At 26.7% G+C, this 19,363-nt stretch overlaps 1 long non-coding RNA gene across 6 annotated transcripts; it reads left to right on the top strand.

The window, feature by feature from the left end:
* Positions 1–895: 895 nt before the first annotated feature.
* On the top strand, positions 896–17,423 carry LOC129958325 (uncharacterized). Of its 6 annotated transcripts, none has more exons than XR_008783198.1 (8): positions 896–3,526; positions 4,398–4,625; positions 8,188–8,279; positions 8,787–8,823; positions 12,694–12,743; positions 14,680–14,880; positions 14,954–16,277; positions 16,971–17,423. It is a non-coding gene; the product is annotated as an uncharacterized LOC129958325 (long non-coding RNA). The 6 variants fall into 6 exon arrangements; XR_008783196.1 differs by lacking the exon at positions 8,787–8,823 and having other exon boundaries at positions 898–3,526; positions 14,954–15,028; positions 15,448–16,277; positions 16,971–17,422; XR_008783195.1 differs by lacking the exon at positions 8,787–8,823 and having other exon boundaries at positions 897–3,526; positions 16,971–17,422.
* The last annotated feature ends 1,940 nt before the right edge of the window (positions 17,424–19,363 follow it).

The following is a 19,363-nucleotide window of genomic DNA, read 5'->3' as shown; positions in this document are numbered from 1 at the left end:
GCTTTTCTTTAATTCCCTTTTTAGTACTGGGAAAATTAGTAATCCCATTTTGTTGTAGATTAGGAAAAAGGCCTTTCTTTTAAGCAAAATGCATGAATATGTTTACACATGTTACATTTGATAGTATAATTTGGGCATGTGCATGTAATTTTATGCAGGTATATATTGCAAGCCAAATTGCAATTATGTTTTGCAACAAGATTTTTTTACAGTAATTTTGTAGATTTCTCCCACTTCAGATGATGATGTGATTATCTAAGTATTTTCTGACTGAACAAATGTTTGGAAATGTTCTTTCAGCTTATCAGCAATTTTATGTGTTTTTCTACTTGCACACATTTTTTTAGTTAGTTTCCTCTTTGAATAGAAGTCAATCTATTTAATACTTTTAACCTTAAATTTTTAAGTAAGCTGTGTCCAGTCGTCCCCCACATTTTCCTTGCAGATCACTATTGCATTTCAAATCTTTGTGTCATCTTTCTATAGTCATATCGGCGTATGACTCTGCGTTTTAAAGTGCAGATTGTAAACGCTCGATACATAAAATAAAAATTTCTTATTTTAGGATATTACGACCAACGACTGAAAATGTTTTAAAGAAATTAAAATCAAAACACAGACTACGTCAAATACAGGTAACAGCTAGCATCTCACTCGTTCTATTTATTTTTTACAACATAATCCTCGTTGCCAGATGCAACAGCAGAAAAATAGTTTCATTTAACACAAAATAATATATAAAATATTTTTGCTGCAATTACTTCAAAACAAACATGAACAATTATAACAATCAAACAAATACAAAACATTAACAATTATTTATAATATTTAGTTACGTGTGAACCACAATGACTTGCGATGATCAGTTGCGTTACTCACAACCTGTTCCTACAGTCATATTGGTATTGATTTTGGCATCAATGCGATAACAAGCTACCCACTGCTCTGTTTGGTTACAGTAATTTTTGATAAAATAATAACCAAAATTATATGTGTCGGCATCTGAAAGAATTTTAGATATAAATATATTTAATAAGGTTTTGAATGTGGCTTCATCAGTTTCGTTAATCAGCTCATATAATCTATTTAAAATTTCAGGGATTTTTTTCATTTACTATTTTAGTTGCTCCAGATGTTAAACTTTTCTTTAGTGCTCTTTTTACATGCCAGTCACATAAAACATAGAAGTTACTAAAGTTTACTAAAGCTACCATAGTTTACTAAAAATAGCACACTAAGTATTATAGAAGGCTTTATAATCATCAGACATAAAAGCATTAACTTTTATGTCTAAAACCCAAGCTTTTACTTTTTGAAAAAAATATTTAAAAATTGTTTCATGTTGCCAGTTACTCCACAAAAAAGCAACAAGAAAGCCTTCCCAATTATCATCTTTAATTAGCAGACTGGTCAGTTGAATATTGTATTTATTTGTACCACGAGTAGAGTCAATGTACAACACTTCATTTCCATATATTTTAAACAATTCCTCCAGGGCTTCATTCATAAAGCCCAAGATAAAATCCTCTTTTTCTAAATCAGGAAATTCAGAGCTGCCTTCACCTGGTAATTTATACATTAATATTGGATTCTGATCCAATGCTAACATTTCATATATCCATCCTTCATCGGAGAGAACATCATTTTCATTTCTAATGGTGTCTCCATTTATTTGATACTTTTTTACAATGTTTCTAATATCCTGAGCAGTTGTTACTGCCAAATGCTTAGTTGGAGAAGATATGCCTGCAATATTATTTAAAATATTTCAAATTCGGACTCCTGTAATCAATTGACCAACTATCTTCTCCTTTTCTCTTTCACACAACCGAAAATGTTTTATTTCAAATATGTGGCCTACATACATAGGAAAATATTTCACATGCAACTGGCCTGACTCTTTACAACTTTTTACAGATATGAAAGCTGGGAAATATGAATTTATTTTACATGATCCAGCTAACTTTATATGGCAAAGGTCTTTGCTCTTAGAGCTGAAATCTCCACTACAATGACATGTATACATTGTAGTGTGAGAAGAATACTGCTTTCGGGTTCTTATATAAGATGTTGAAGTCGTTAGTTCGGTTTCTGTCTTCCAGGTTTGAAATCACTCTAAGAGTTGAAAGTTAAGCTTTCATTTGTTTTAAATAAATTAGGGTGATTTTTTTTAAAATATGCATATATAGTTGACTTTTAATAAAAAACACATTTTTGCATTCACCACAGGGAAATTTTCTTTGAAATTTGCATGAAAAATTTTCTCATGCCTCCTGCAACATTGAATGGGGGAAAAAGATTTTCTGCAGATGGAACAGAGGATTGGAATTCTGGATGTAACATGGATCTTCTTATGCTTTATAAGAGCAACAAATTCATTAAATATTTCTTCACAATATGGACATGAAAATGTTGATGCCGACTGGACTGGCAAAGGATTAGGTTCTGTGAATTCACAACTTGAACATTTATATTTATGATACAAAAATTTGTGAATTTTTTTTTCATGTTTTTAGTGATTACTCTTTGTCAAAAACCTCTTTTTGCAGATTTGACAGAGATATATGGGTGGTAATTGCACTGGCATTTGTTTAGGTACTTCTACTTGGTTTGCTGATGAAGAAACAATTGGCACTGGGTAAATGCTTCTGTATGGTTTGCTGGTGGAGAAACAATTGGCATTGGAGTAGATGCTTCGGCATGGTTTGCAACATTATGCTCAACTAGTTCGTATTTTTTTAGCATGACAATTCACAAACAATACATTTGTGTTTCATATATATTTTTCCATGAAAATTTTTCTCATGCCTTTGACAATTACTAATTGTTTGAAATGTCTTAGCACAAAACTGACACACATTTTTTTCACCCAGAGACATAATAATTAAATATTTTTTATCATTGTTCTAAATTAAATTTGAAGCAATAAATTTGGGATGTCAATCAACAAAGTCGTTTCCAAATGAAAATTCAACTTACATAGAAAAAATACAGCAGGATTAAAATGCTTCAGAAAAATGAGGGAGCAAAGAGTTAGGTTAGTTTATAGGCTTAGTTAAAAAAGCTCACTGAAGTGTTTTTCCTCATTTGTTATTCAAATTATGCCAATGATTTGGTTGACAAATCTAAACCATATTCCATATTCTTTTGTTGGGCCAGAATTTCATATAAAATACCATTATCATTTGATGTTAAGTTCAGTTCAATAATACCGTATACTCATTTTACCGCCAAATCTGTTGTTTTTCTCGAATTTTTATCTCTTTCTGCCGTCATGATGACACACAATTTCGCGGGAATTTCATTGGCTCGGATTAAGGATCGTTTCATCCATTCGATATCTTTAAGGTCTTCTAGTAAATAAATGCACAAGAACCGCTTCACATTTACAGATCAATGGATCATAACACTCACAGGGAAGAACAAATGGGTAACCTATTTAATAAGTAGTAGGTCATTACGTCAATTAGTACGACAGTGTGCTATTAATCGCTTTGTTTACTACTTGGCTACCATCCACAGTAAGGTAAGAAACCTCGATTTTTCTTTCCAAATTAATGCTAACTATCATTGAGATATCACTAAGTTCTCAATTCTTGAAAGCTGAAGTTCTACAAGTTCACTAGATTATTTAGTTTAATTATAATACATGAACCAAAATATAGGATTTAACATTTAACTAAATAATGGACAGAGTTGCGAGTCATTTGTAGTATTTATGTAAATATATTTCTTTGCTTTATCTAATCCATAAAAAGAACTCTTAATGATAGTTAATAAATATTTTATATTTTTTTTATTTATTAAACTTTACTAGTAATAACATTCTATTATATATCTATCGCAATCAACTTTTCTATTATCATTATTTAATACAGCATAAGAACATGAATACTTTTTTAACTTAATTTACAAACAAATCTTAATTTTTCAGGGAAAAAAAATCTCAATGACAATTTAGTTTCTCCGTTGGTGTATTGTATCTAATTATTAAAAAAAATTTAGTATTGCAGCTTTATAAAAACAAAACATATATTTCATTAGTTCAAAAAATTTCTGTTATTTGACTTTAAGAGGCAGAATAAACTTACATAATACAATGTATTAAAAGAATACAATGAAAATAGTTATTTCCATTTTTTATCAGTATTTATACAAAAATGTATTCTTTTGTATGAGAAGAAATATATTTCAATAATTTTATATTATTGTCTAGTAAAAAAATGAACACATAATAAGTTTGGATGGACACTCTAGACACAAAGTTGTAGCAAGTCTGAAAAGTTAAGGAAACAAAGTAAACATGAATGAAAGTATTTTCATGAAAATCTGTTTTAAATATTTATATATAAGTTGATTTTTGTGAGGTTAAGAAAATGATATATTTGTTTTATTAGGTTTGCTTCGAAATCATAAAGGAAACCAAGGTATGAATGGCTGCTATGCACAGGGCCGGCAATCTGGGGTGTGTGGCGGATGCTATGCACTGGGGCCAGTAAATTGAAGGGTTCCAACATGATCAAGAACTAAAATAATGTTCTGAATGGTAACAGCGGGATGGAAACAATAGAGGAAGAAATTTAACTGGAACAATCAATAGTTTTTGAATTGTACAAAGTTTACAGGTACATTATAGTTTAGTGTCAGTGTCTAACATATTATAAATATAAAGTTCTGTCATTTACCACAGCTACTAAGTTAAATTGCATATATTACTTGGATAATAAATATTATAAGATTTAATTATATCCATGCCAAGGAAGTATCCCTCTGTGTGTTGGTTTCAAAAAATAAGAAAAGTTAAATTTAAAAAAGTCATGTGTAGGCCTGTTTTCATGTCTATAGAGTAATTCTGGCAATGAAATTGCTTCGACTTCAGAAGTTACAATTTAAGCTTCAACTGGTGAAGAAAGTTCCGCACAAACTACACAATCTTGCAATGAAAGTGTAGAAACTGCGAAAATCTTTGAGGAACTATATTTTTGTACAAATATGATTGAATCAGAAAATAAAAATGAAAATGACAATAACAAATGTGATCAAGGGTATATAAGTAATTCATTTTATGACCAAGCATTATAACTAATAAGTTTAAAATGTTTTTTGTTAAAGAAGACCTGTGCAACACAAAGAAGTTCTTGCTAAGAATGCTGAAAGTAGATCATTTTCCACTACTTACTACTTTTTAAAAAAGTACCAAATGGTGAAATGCAACTTCGCAGCTGGTTGATTTATTCAAAATCTAAGACTTAGTATTTTGTTTTTATCAAACTTAAAAAATCGCCCTCATATCTCTGATATAGATCCTAAAGATTCTGAATTTTTCTTTTATAGGCCAACCAGATAACTGAATAGAAAGGCAAATTATCTATATTATGCAAGACTAAAAATTTTACCATTGATATCCTTTTTTCAAAAATTATTTTCAGCATAGGTATTTTCTGGTTTATGTTCAACTTCTTTAATCTTTAGTAGCAAATAAAAGCAAATCAAATTTGCTCATTATATATGTAAATTTATTCATATTTGTTATGATTTCATTTGTTTCTCATATGATCTTTGATTTAAATTGTTTTATTAAGGAGTACTATTTTTCTTTTCACTTACTGAAAAAGTTAATAAAATTTAAAATTGATTATATGAATCTGCTATTTTTAGAAATGAAAATTAATTTAGTTTCGAATCTGGAGGTTTACTGTTTAAAGTTTATTTATTTATTTTTGCAAGGCAATTCTTGAAGGCTGACATTCATAATTTTTCTTATATTCTTTATTTTTATTATATTTGTATTTCCTGAAAAGCTCACATTCATTTTAGTTTCTGAGGGTTTATTTGCATTGAAATGGAGACATTATTCTAAATCCTTTGTTGTTGTAATGGAAACTGTTAAATTTTCTTAAATTTTTGATACTTGCCACTAATTTCCCACCTGAAATTTGATGGATTGTGTTCTGTATTCAAAAGTAAAAAAGTAACTGAATTTTTCTCTATTTCGAACATTGTAGAATTTATTAAGCATATTGCAGCTTATCTGAAATTAGTTGATAGACTTTCCTGCTTGCATTTTTGTAATGATTAAAGCCTTTCACACACACACACTAAGTTCATCAATTGAGATGATTAACAGAAATTCCATTCCACACTGCAAAGCTTCTTTTATTTATTTTTCTATTTTTGCCAAAGAGTATTAATATTTAACTTGAATATTTTCTGCCCATTGTTAGATATATGGATAAGATGAATATTACTGGACAATCTATAAAAATTAGCAACATACATTAATGGCTGCAGATGCCATTGAATATTTAGACTAATCAATGTTTTAAAATTGAGTGCTTATTTGACAAAATTAACCCTGGTTTTACAATCAAAAGCTTCAAGACACCCTAAAAATTAATTCTTCCTTGACAACAAAATTTGTTTTTGAACAGTATTATCAACATTAGATTTCTTTGAGCATTTAGTGTAGCAAAATTTCATTTCTTTTTTTCTAGATTTAACTGAATGCATACTGTCATTTTCCACATTGAGACTAAAATATCTACCTGTGATAAACTTTTGAGAGATCCTAATTTTTGGTTTATTCTGGAATCTATGACAGCCAAATAATTCCACTGCCTATTGTTTCTAAATTATTTATGTTTTAAAATGTCTTCTTTCTGCTGCTTGTAAAATCAGTTATTTAGCCTGTAGTTTTTATATTATCTCTGATTCAAATTGGGATGTTTAAGAGGGTTTTTTTTTCTGTTATTTTAATTGCCTTTAAATATTAAAATAATTGTTATGAATTATTATTATTTTGAGTTGGGAGGATTAGTAATCCTTAAATTTACCATTTAAAATTAGGATATGATATTTTTGAGAACAAAAATGTTTCTTTGACTATACATTTGTTAATATTTTAAGTTTGCACCTGATATTCTAATTGTGATAATTAAATTATATGAATTTTTTTAAATATGTTATAGATATTGCAACTGATTATTTTTTAAAACTAAAATGAAAACTTTCCATTTTTAAGGCATTAATAATGCTACAATTTAAAACATATGTATAGTGAAAATCTTTTTGAATAATTTTTTCTTGTTGGTTATTTTTAAGATTTGTTGAATTAACTGCCATGTTAATTGCGCCATGAACTCCCAAATTTTGAGGACTAAATAGTTGTGAAGTCTTGTCATTGTGTGTAGAATTAGATGTATGAAATTAATAGGAAATTAAATGCCCAAGTTGGTATTCTAGCCCATATATATATTTTTTTAATTCTTATTTTGCTAGTAAATTTTTTTTATAATCCTTATTATAAATTGTGTTTTTTGCTACTCAACAATTCATTAAAAACTATGATTGGCTTATCTGCAAGCAATAATTTGTTTGAATTTTTCTGTTTTTCTCATGCTGAAATTGTCAGAAGTAAGACATTCAAAATCTTTCTCTGTAATTGAAACTATTAAACTCAAATTTTTGATGCATGTCACTTAATTGCTTTTTTTTTTTTTTTTTTTTTTTGCAATACATTTTATATTTGTGAAAAATTTTCATTCCTTGTTTGTCCCAGTTTTGTATAACTACTTCTGATGATATTCATATACTTTTACAGTAAAATTTATGCAGTATATTTCCAGATATCTCATATTTATCAATCGACTTTTTGTTTATATTTTAAAAAATTTAATAATTTAATGTTATAGATATTGCAACTGATTATTTTTTTTAAAATAAAATGAAAAGTTTCCATTTTTAAAATGTTAATAATATTACAATTTAAAATATATTTATAGTGATAATCTGTTTGAATATTTTTTGTTTGTTTGTTGTTTTTAAGATTTGATGAATTAACTCTCGTGTTTATTGTGCCATAAACCTAATTGTGTCTATATTTTGATGACTAAATGGTTATGAAGACTTTATATATTTCAAAAATGCTTCACTATATTACAGTTGATACACATAAACATGCATCATATACAAAAACAGTTATTTAGCATTGTAAATATGATTAATTTATTTTTAAAAATTAAATATGAACTTAGATGTTTCCACTGTTTAAATGATAATGATATTGAATAGATTGAAACTGTTTAGTTTTTAATTAGCTTATGGAAGAATTCAATATTTTCTTAATTATATTTTTTCTCTACAAAAAAAAAAGTGGGTGCACTTTAATTTATTTATATTTACTTTCAGAATAAAATGCTTCATCTTTCTGTCCTTCCAGGCCTAATGATATTGAAATTGTGCATTCTCTGCATGATTTGAGGCTGAAATATGCAAAAATGGTAAGCATTTTAGAAATTTTTTTAGGTATATTATATTTTTTTTCTACACCAGAAAGTATATCCATTGCTTAATTACATCATAAAATTACTTGTTTTAAGCTTAATTACACCAAAAATTATTTGTTGTTTAAAATTATTTGTTTAAAAAAATCTTTCCCCACTTGTATATCATGCTTGGATGAGGGGAGGATTTATCGCATTGCTCTTAGTTGAGCTATTTAAACGATAAGAAAATTAATTGTTATATTAACCAATTAAATCTTTCTAATCTTGGCATAAAAAATGTGAAATTTAAGCATTTCTTTTGTATTTTTGAAAATTGCATCCTTGTTTGATGATACTGAGCATTTTAGTGAATAGTTTATTAAAATTCTTACTTCCAAATATTAAAAATTTCAAACTGCTTGAGTAAGCTTTTTAAGTTAAGCTAAATAAAATAATTTTGTAAATCAATTTTTTTTTAATGCCTATTACTACATACAGGAATTTTAATTTTTTTTTTTTCAGAAAAGAAATTTCAAACATATTTTTTCTTTAAAAAAATGTGAGTAATTTATTATAAAGAACAATTCTAAATTGAGTTGAATGTTGTGTGTTTGTATTATTTGAAAATTAAAGCAATTTTTTGTATATATTCATCTCTTTTTCATCACATCGATTTTTCATATTTTAGTGCATATAATATATTTTAAGATATATTCATCTGTATATTTTATGTTCCATTGAATTGATTTGTATGTATTTATTTTATTGTGATGACTTTTAAATAAATATACATTTCAAGCAGGATTCTTAATTATTAGCCTAGAACTATCATTTTGCCTTTTCCACTATATAAGAGAGTTCTAATTCCTGTTTTGTATACCAGAGTTTAGATTATGCACCTCAGTTCTTATAATTATACTGCCTATTTATTATGATTACAGTGTTTGTAATTTTACTTTAAAAAACATATCTCTTTAGTTTATGCAAGTTTTGTTGTCAGTACTCAGTAGAATAAATTCTGTGTATGAACTATTGCACATTAACATCTTTAAAGTGTGCTTATTTTGTAAAAATAATTTAGCATCCTATGAAAGAATTCTCTACTCATATATATTGCCACATGGTTCACTCTTTAGATCTGTAATCTTAAAAAGAAATGTAAAAATTTAGTTTTTGTATTGTAGAATTATTTTTAATAAAATATCATAAATAACAGAATCTGTTCTCAGACTACACTTCTTATTGATGCAAATTCCTTTTGCATGAAGAGTTTTAAAGTTTTATATCTACTCTGTTTTGAAAATTTAGTAAAAATGGCAACAAATTTCTACTTTGAAATCGGGGATTCTCTTAGAAAAAAAAAATCATAAAATATTTTATTCTTTGCAAAGTTTTAAATTTCATTGTGAAGCCTTTTTCCATAAGTGTGCAGGATTGTTTATGAAAAATTCCTTATTTGATGCAATTATAATGCCTTCTACAATCCTATTTCATTACTTAGTAGAAATGTTTTACATTTGGGTTTTTGAATTAAAACAGTTAACTTAATACACATTTAATTGAATGTTACACATGCATTGGAACATAACAATGAAACATTAGCAAAGGATAGTAGAACTTTATTAACTGCAGGCATGCATATGCTTCACCATCTCAGAAGACATGAATGTCCAGTTCAGTGACATATATTTGTTATAGAAATTATCTGAAACCGATTCTTATACAGATGGAAAATCTGGTTTCTCTCAAAATGAATTCCTGACTGGGAAGAGGAGCTCAAAACCAAATGTACTAATATCTATCTTCCAAAACGAGTGAGGTCAAAAAGCTGCAAAAAATAGGAAAGTGTAGGCTGCAGTTTCCTTCTGATATTCTTAGAAAGGCGACAACAATACAATATGTTGAAAGAAATGCCTGAACTGCATTCATCTGAATTTAGGCATGTAACTTTTTAGAATTTTCCTAGTTCACGAATTCTCTGTATCAATGAAAATATTCTGCATTTCATATAACATTGTGCAGACACAAAAGCTTGTCAACTCTTGCATGCTATAAAGCTTTGGGATGAATTAAAAGCTCTTTTTTTCCTAAAAGTATTTTTAAAAAATTTATGTTGCATGACTTGAACTTTTTTTCACGAAATAGTTATTCACATTAGATTGAGAAAAATCTTAAAATATTTACTGTTTGATCTGAAATTAACAAAATCTAAAGTACTTCAGACATATCAATTTGTACTAATATTAGAGATTTTGAGCATGCTTATTCAATTTTTTTTAGAGCAGTTCAAAGCATAATTTGTAGATGAGCAAACATTTAAAGCATTGGTGAACAATACATGTAGGGAAACCCTAATGAATTCTCGATTAAATTTTGGATGGTAGCTGATGTTCAGTCAAAATATGTGTTGATTGTCTTTCTGTAATCAGAAAAAATAAATCAAACAGACCCAGATAAATCAGACATGGTACATTAATGAGTTTGCGATTTGGCAGATCTGTTTCTTATTATTGAACAAAACATTACAATTGACATTTTTTTCTAACCAAAACACTACAAATTAAAGGTTTTATTTTTACTGCAAAGCTTAGAAAATAAGTACTGAGATTATTTTTGATTGAAAAAGGAGAACTGCACTCAATCAATATTCTCAAACATGATAACTTAGCTCTAATGGCATAACAAAGAAAAAAATGCCATAAAAATTTAAAAATTAATAGCTAAATATAATTTAAAAACATATTTTAGCAAACTAGTCTTGAAAAATGTTTGGTTTTGGATAATTTAATGAGAGCTATCAAAATGATTACTGCTAGTCTTTTTAGATATACAGATTATACTGCCTTTGTAGTGTTGGATTTTGTTTTATTCCTTGTTCTTTATATTTATCTAAAATAATTTTTTTCTGGAGTTTTAAAATGAGACATCTTGCTACTTCTGTTTATTCTAGCACCATCCTTAAACACTAACTTCTTCCATACTATTAAATAATTCATCTGCATAATGCTGACAAATTACAAGTATTCTGCTTCAACCATACATTAATCTCTTACAAATATTTAATCCATTATGCATACTTATTGTCAGAACTTCCTGACAGCCAAAATTTCTTTTGCAAATCTGAATGGTGAAAATCTGATTTTGAGATTTGTTTCCTTCTTTTTAAACTAAGAAGAATTCTCTCTAATCTCTTGACATAGTGTGTTGTGGCTCGATTAAATTGCAATTTAAAGTTACTGAATTATTCTCAAATAAACCTATATAGCCACCTTGTACTACTTGTACTTGTTTTATGAGTCTTTCGTGATTGCCATGCAGAGTTCTGAACTTATCTTTTGTTTCTAATCTGTGAATCTCGTTTTCGACTCTGCATTTTAAAACAAAGTGTACTGTTTGGACTCTACAAAAGCTTGTTTTAACTGGGCTTTAAATTTGAATGTACTTCAAAATTATTTATTTCACAGCTTTATCACAACGTCTTTATATTCCTCTAAAAGTTCATTTAAGTTTCTATTGATTTTAGTTCTATCTGCCTTAATTGTGCACCATTCCAAATTGGTTTTATAGAGCCTTGAATTGTATCCTGATTTTTCCTTAACATTGTACAGATTCAAATTAAAATTTTATTCTTATATTCTCTATGGGCACCTACTCCATAGGCTTTTATGAGTCTTCCTTAAAATTCTTAAAAATTACATTGGTAGGTGGAATTTTTTATTTGAAATTTTTCTATAAGTAGGGAGTTGTATTAATCTAAGTTGTTATAGTACTATGCAATAGTAGTATTCTAAATCTTTCCTTATGTTTTAATTTCATCATAGTGTGTTCAAATAAAAAATGAAATGTTGTAGTTATTCTTTAACCTCTGTTTAAGCACCCTCCCCCTTTTTGAGCATAATTCCTTGAATCTGAAATTTTAATTTTTTAATGAATTGTAATTTTTTCCCCTCCTTTTCCTACCGAACAGTTCTTGGGAAATGAAAATTGGGTTTACTTATAATCTGTTATTTGTTTTTATTTCTGAGGATTTCATTGTATTTAAATAATGGTCACAGATGGGCACTATTGTAATGTAAACTGTTGAATTTGCTGAAATTTTCATTCCTGCTGTTGGTTTCATGTGTATTATTTTAAAGCAGTATACTTTATATTTTATATAAGCTTTCTTTTCTTATTTGATCTGATATTTGTTTCTCACCTTCATACAATGCTTGTATTCAACAATTTTAAAACTTTATTAAACATATTATGATGTATCTGAAATTTTTTGATAGAATTTTCTATAATGAATAATGTAACAATTTTTAATGCATTTTTATGCACCATTTTCATAATTCTATATTTCTGATACAGAAAAATTTTGTTCGCATTAACTTTATTTCCATGAGTACATTGCAAGAAAATTTCATTTTCTTCAATTCTTTTTTAGACTGAAATCAAAAATCTAAAGATAACCCCGGAATGAAAAATCTACCAGTAGTAAGGTTTTTAAAATGATGTTATGCATGTTGTATTTTTTTTTTTTTTTTTTTGGTTTCCATTAACTTCTGGTTTTAATAATTACAAAATAAATTAGTTATATTTCTTTCTGAAATATTTTCATGTTTTTCCATTATTTAGTTCTTTGTTGTTTGCAAAAGTAGCTATTGTTTCTGATGCTAGTATTGTTGTAATTTTGTCATTGATCTTGACTGATATTGTTATAACATGAAACTCTAATTTCCTGTTATATAATAATGAAATTAAATGAATGGCTTTCTAATTTAAAATAAATGCTATCTATAGTTACCATTTAACTTTTAGGAAATATAAAGCAAAAGGATTAATTTATTATACTGTAATAATATTTAAAGTGTTTCCTTTATGCTCTAATTTCTTCATTTTTTTGTTCAATAAGATGCCTGAAACTAATAGAAAATGAATTACATAAGTTGCTTTTTTAGCCCACTTGGTAATTATTTTTCAAAATATTAGTTGTTTAAATGTGAAATTTTTATAAACTTTTTTTATGGTTTTTGAATATTTTTCTATTCAGGTATCCATTTAAAATGTAATTGAATTTACTCATTAAAAGACATTTATTTTAGGTTGTTACCTTATTTATAATATTGTTTATGATATATATTTCAAATTGGTCACAGGGAGGCATACTAAATCTCATTAAATATTTAAGTTTAGAATTTTCTTAAATTTTAAATACATACCTCTGATTTTTTAAATGCAGTATATTTTATAATTTGCAAAAACTTTCTCTTCTTACTTAGTCAACTTGTGATTAACTTTGGCTATTCAAGGAATGTTCATATTCAGTGTCAGTAAAATTTATTATTATTATAAGATGCAACTTTATTTATTGATTTTGGTATGTGAATATTGTTAATTTTTATTCTGGTGGTTTATACCTATATTTGTCTTTATTCAAAGCATTTTATGCTGTGATTTTCTAAAAATAAATGTAGGAAAGCAAATAATGTCTCCAGATATTTTATTGCTTGTTATATAACAGTTAATATGATTTCAGCACATTCAAAATATACCAGACTGTAGCTATTTTTATAATGAATGGCTATAAATAAACCATGAGATAAATATTTAAAATGCAAGTAATTAATTCTCTCTAGATTAAATTTTATTATTGACATTAATGCATACATGTATTAAATCAAACTAGAATGGACTGACCTAGATCTTATATTTATAATGCATTACAGTAAAATTTTCGTGACATCCTAAGACATAATTTTATCCCAGAAATCTCTATTCATTCTTAGGATTCATTTTTATGTTACATTTCGTAAAATTTTTAATGTCTTTAATCTTGCCGATTATATTATTTTATTAAGGACTTTGAAATCATGCATAGCATTAGGCATTAACAAGAAACCTTAAAAAAACATATCAGCAGGGTCTTGAATCCAAAATTTGTTTCTCCCTATCTTTCTACTTATATAATTATTAAATTATATCATACAAACCACCATGCCTAGTTTAATGCTACATCAATGATTGCACTAAATACCATTTTTGCATTTTCCTGAAACAATATAGTTAACGCACATCTATAACTCTGTATAACATATAAACTACTTTCAAATTATTGATTTTTCCAAATTTTTATATAATACGTCATAATTTATAATGCTGCTAATAGTTAAAAAATACTACTATTATGGAATGGCTTTTACCAATTTTATATCCTAAAATACACTTTAAATATTTACAGCAGGTGATTTTGACTGGAGATTTAGAATGTACTATTGCTGCTTAATTGGTTCGCTTCAGCGTTCATTTTGAGGGGATGCTTCCATTAGGAAGCCATTGCTAATGCTTTAAAAAACTTTAATAGGATTTTTAATTTCACAAAATGATTTTTTTTAAAAATTTTAAACCTTATAACCTTCTTCTTTCTTTCTAGGAAATAAATATTTTGCAGAATTGTGCTTATAAAGATGTAAAGAAGGATTATAAGCCTTTTTGCCACTTCCTTGAAAGACTTGGTATTTTACTATTTATTTATTTATTTATTTTTTGGAAGTTGAGAATTGTTTTCTCTTTGGCAAATTCTTCATGTGGGGGAAAGTTTTATGAGATTAGACCAAGGGAATTAATAAATTGAGTAAGTACTAGAATAATATATATATATATATATATATATATATATATATAATATACTGTTAATTTGTTATCAGGAGGGGCCTGTAAACTGGAGTATTTTTGTTATGAAGCATTCATGACTTTGTTTTTTCTGCTACCGGAATTGCAAGGTATATGCATAAACTATCTATATTTGAACTAAATTATGTATAATTTAGAATGGTTAATTCATCATACTATTATCTTTCTCAGTCAGATACGTCTTAATTGCATTTGGGAAACAATTTTAATATTCTGGAACTTTTTGAATGTAGAAGAATGACTTTCATTATGCCTCCTCTTTTTATTCTTGCATTTTAACTCACATTCTATAACTCAATACTAATTTTTGAAATCCATATTACATCATTGAAAGTCTTCTTAACCCGAAAAAACCTTAGTAACAATCAGAATTTTATTCCACTGTGCCTAGAAGTATCAAAATATTCCTTTATTTAATAGCTGCTGAGCAGGCTCTTGATATTTCTCTGTATAATTTCAATCTTTATATTTATGAGACTAAATGTATTATAAAATGTTTCTATTTCAGATTGTGCTTTTGGATGTAACTCAATCACTTTTTAATGTATTCTTAATATTGGAACAGAGGTAATTAATAAAGTAAATTTTGCCTGAAAGACTTGATGGTAGCTTGCATTAAATGTGCTGTTTTTCTATATTTTGTAAAAGCCCAAAGAGTATATATACATTCTTGCTGTTTTAATTCTTAAATATCTTTCTTCATTCTGCCATATTTTTTAGGCTACAAATAAATTATTTCTTTTTCTTTACAAATAAATTATTTCACTTTGAATGAAATTAGTGAATTATATTTTAAAATATATCAAAATAGTTATCTTCAGAAATTTCTGATATCTTTTGTTTTTTATTTGGCACATACTTAATTTTTTTTTTTGTAGTTTAATAATAATAGTGTCTATTAAAAATATTTTCATGAAGTTCAAAAATATTGCACTTTTAATGGATTCCCTTTATGATGATCAAAAAGTTCTGGTATTTATTGTATGATGAGACACTGAGTGCAAATTGAACTTTTTTGATGATATTCTTTCAAAGTAAATAATACCTTGTGGAATCAAATCTTCAAATAACACGCTTTTACCTAGAGATATTGACAAATTTTCACAGCCTTGCAATGATAACAACATGGTTCTACCAACTATAAACACTACTTCACAGCCCATTGTAGCTACATATCAAAACTCAGACAGTGAAACAGATGATGATGATGGTACCGGTTTCCAGGTACAAAAATAATCCTGATGTTTTTAAGCCAGCAATAAAAAAAATAGTGAAGAATGTAAACAAGTTTGGAAAAACAGAAACTTGATTGGTGTCTGCCTTGCATGACTTTGGAAGGTAATTTTTAAAACTTATTTTTGTAGGCTTGTTAAGTTTACATTAGAAAATTCGCAAGATAGAAAATAAGATTTAATGTGTAACAATTTAATGTTTATATTATATTGTAACAGATTATTTTTTTATTTTTAAAGACTTAACTTTTTTTAATCCGGTTTTGAAGTGTGTTGAGCTTTAGATTTCTTAATTGTTTGATGTTTTTCATTTAATTTTTATTGCTGTAAAAATTGAAACTGAAAGAGTGATAAATTTACTACAATATACATTCAATACAAGAATCTAAAAATGTATTGTTAAAATTTTAGCTAAACAGTGTATGGGTTTTTATTAATTTTATTTTAATGTTCTCTAAAGTATAATTAATATTTATGTTATGGGTTAATACTAACAACTTTTTTTGCACCACATTTAAAGAGTTTAGCGAAAGAAAGTGTCAAATAGCAATTTAAAAACTTATACATTCTTCATTTATAATATGGTATGATATTATTCTATAGAAAATTTAATAAGAGGGTTTTAGTATGAAAAGGGGTTTTGTAAGTAGCTTTCTTGTATTTTTATACATTCTAAAGCTAAATTTCTTTAATTTATTAAAATGTCATGTCAGACTTTCTTCCACTAAACTCTTCAGTTGTATGATGAAGTTGGCAGAAATTTACTTAGATTTCTTCTTTTGTTTTCCCCTCATTTTAGAAACCTTAACTACTCAAGCAGAGTTTTGAAGTGCAGCAGAAGGAGAGGCAATCAAATACCTGTTCAACCTACAGCAATTGCAAGAAGAAAATCAATTTATTCTGGAAGGAAAAGTCAAGTCAAGTTGGTGGAAGACCAGTTAAGCGAGCATTACCACCTGCCCTAAAAGAACATGCATATGGAATATTCTCTGAGTTACCGAAAAAACATCGAAAAACAAAGCATAGTTTGACACATTGTGTTGAAAAGAATGCATCTCTTCCAAATTAATTTATACTTATTTTATTACTATCATGCTTCAAAAAATTATGTTTTGTTACATGCTTTAAAAATGTATTAGAACATTTTAACAGGATTTGTTTGGTGTTAAAATAATTAGTATTAATATGGTATAAAATTTTAATGCTATTATGGTATTAAATAGCACTTATTCCATGAAACTGTTGTATATTAAATATTTTTCAGCTTATTATATATATATATATATTAAAAATTAAAGAAGTTGAAAAAGTATTTACAAGTTGCTCTGTTGTGTATTGAAACATTTTTAGAAGATAATAAAACATACCTTTGAAACCAAACTGAATTTTTTTTATTGATGTTATATGTGTTCATATATATCAGACTTTTCATAAAATCAAACTTGAGCTGTTATTTGATGGGATTTGAAGTTATTGTTTACATATGCATTCTAAAACTTACTCCTATGCATTGGACTCATTCACAAACTTACTCACTCTTCCCCTGCACTTTCTTTTCCTTAGTTTTATTATTTTCTGCAATACTTCAAAATTCTGAAATAAATTGTTTCCAAATTACATGATTTTAAGCAGTGTATAGAAGAAACAAACAAAAGAAGAAAAAAGAGAAATTTATGAATTTTTTTATTATAAAAAAATAGTTGAAAAATTAGTTTCTAGGGATTAGGAAGCACATAGCCTCAAAGGATTTTCATCTTCCTTTCTGGCTGAAAATTGAAGTAGTTATTTACATAAAACATAGTTTGTACTTATTTAAAATATAAAACACTAGATATTTATGATTAAAAATCTATTTAATGTAATTGGTTAGAGTTTTTTTGTAATTTTTTTTTATCCTTATAATTAAATTGGCTAGTCATGCCAAAGGATGAAAAGCGAAATGAAGAAGTGATTTAATATACAGTGCCTCAACTTAAAAATGATAACATTTTATATTAGAATATTGAGAATATTAATTTTTTAAAAATTTCAAATATAAGAAAAAGAAATATATGAAGTATTTATAGTTTTTATTATCTTCTGTAAACCTGTATTTCTATATCACCTATAAATCTATCAGTTAAACAAAGAGAGAAAAAGCATTAGGAAAAATGTATTCCTAATCCACAAAATCCTTCATTCTAAGAATTGTAAAAATAATCAGTACTATGCTATTATTATGAGATATTCAAAGCAAGTCTACCATCAACATTTTATACATATGAATTATTTTTAATGAGAGATATAAAATAAAATCATTTTTAGAAACATAAATGTGTACAAAAGTCTTCAAACTATAATGAATGTTTTAATTTATTTGTAAAAAGAGATCTCATCTTAAATAAGTTTTTAATTTTGAGGTTTTTAGATATACTCCATAAATATAGTTCACAAAGGAGGCAAAAATAGACTAAGTATTTAGAATATTCATGTTTAAAGTCAGCACATATTTTTTTAATAAAATTATGTATGTGAACAGTAAAAACTGTACTAAATCTATTTTGTTTTGATAGTTAGTATCTACTATTACTCCAACTGAAATTAATAAATTGCAAAATATAAAAAAAAATTCCAATTAAAAAGAGTTTTTAAAAAAAGTTCTTACCAAATAAAAATGTTATTTTTCAGTTTAAAGTACATAGCAATGATTTGACATGTTATGCCATTTTTTGCAACTTTATTAAATTGTTTTCGTTGTTGAGGGAATTAAGACATATTTGCACTAGATAAAATTCAAACTGTATTCGCTTGTGGAAATAGAAAAAATATTGTAAAAACTTAACTAATATATTTAAGTCACAAATACCAAGGCACATGTTTTTAAAATTTTAATTGTTTGAATGTCCAAAGAAATTGTTTTCAAATGGAGTTGGGGATATATAACTTTAGTTATTGAAAAATAAATATTAAAACAATTCTTTTTAACATCTCTTAGTAAAAATTTTGGAATAATTAATAAAAGTTTTGAAAATTATATTAAATTTCTTAATATTATTTATTACTCTGAAATATATTTTTATAAAAATAAATAAAATATGTAAATTTATCCCCCCCCCTCTATTTTTTATCGTTAACATGTAATATTAATCTGGAACACTTATACAGCAGAAAAGATCAAAACCTGAAACCTAAATTCAAGAAATATAAAAATTA

The sequence above is a fragment of the Argiope bruennichi genome, chromosome X1, assembly GCF_947563725.1.
Source record: "Argiope bruennichi chromosome X1, qqArgBrue1.1, whole genome shotgun sequence".
In the NCBI taxonomy this organism is placed as follows: Eukaryota; Metazoa; Arthropoda; class Arachnida; order Araneae; family Araneidae; genus Argiope; species Argiope bruennichi.
This window is presented reverse-complemented; position numbering and strand designations above follow the sequence as displayed.